Source organism: Terrapene carolina, unplaced genomic scaffold, assembly GCF_002925995.2.
Source record: "Terrapene carolina triunguis isolate 2854851 unplaced genomic scaffold, T_m_triunguis-2.0 Scaffold21589, whole genome shotgun sequence".
Lineage (NCBI taxonomy): Eukaryota > Metazoa > Chordata > Testudines > Emydidae > Terrapene > Terrapene triunguis.
This window is the reverse complement of record NW_020685940.1, coordinates 554-1,133: the sequence shown is the minus strand read 5'-3', so window position 1 is coordinate 1,133 and position 580 is coordinate 554. Positions and strand designations below refer to the sequence as shown.

The window sequence follows — 580 nt, the reverse complement described above, 5'->3', positions numbered from 1 at the left end:
AATAGACTAGAGGGGACGATCCTGCCCCACCCACCCCCGGACGCCTGGGTCCTCCCCCACTTCCCTAGGCGAGAGCCGCTCCTGGCTCGGCCCGATGCCCCCGTTGTGGGGGTGCAGGAAGGAAATGGGGCGGGATCTTGGGGGGGCCCAGAGTCCTGGCCCCCCCGCGGGGGGCGCCTACCTAGCTCTGGCTGGGGCCGGCCCCTCCCCGCGGGGGGCTAGGGGGGCAGCCGAGAGGCCGCCTCCGTCCCGCCGCGGAACCCAGGCATCCGGGTCTGGGATGGGGGCGGCGGGAGGGGGCTGCGGGGCTGATGCGCAGAAAAAGGGATGGAGAAAATGGAGGGGGGAGGGATGGGCCCGCCCCTTAAAGGGCCAGCGCAGGACTGCCAGCCCCGCCCCCCCCCCTCCCGGTGCCCCCCCCCCCCCACCCCCAGCCCCCGCCCCCCCCCCAGCCCTGGCAGTGCCCCTCACTCCAGACCTGCAGCCCCCTGCCCCCCCCAGCCCTGCCAGTGCCCCTCACTCCAGACCTGCAGCTCCCCCCAGCTCCTCCCCCCCACCCTGCCAGTGCCCCTCACTCCAG

At 75.0% G+C, this 580-nt stretch overlaps 1 protein-coding gene across 1 annotated transcript in view; it reads right to left on the bottom strand.

Annotated features, from left to right (window-relative positions):
* The window catches only part of LOC113408666 (dual specificity protein phosphatase 14-like), a 1,298-nt gene extending 1,017 nt beyond the window's left edge, over positions 1-281 (bottom strand). The window contains exon 1 of the mRNA XM_026662032.2: positions 182-281. The gene's annotated coding sequence lies outside the window, so the exon portion shown is untranslated. The remainder of the gene's footprint in view (positions 1-181) is intronic.
* Between the last annotated feature and the right edge of the window lie 299 nt (positions 282-580).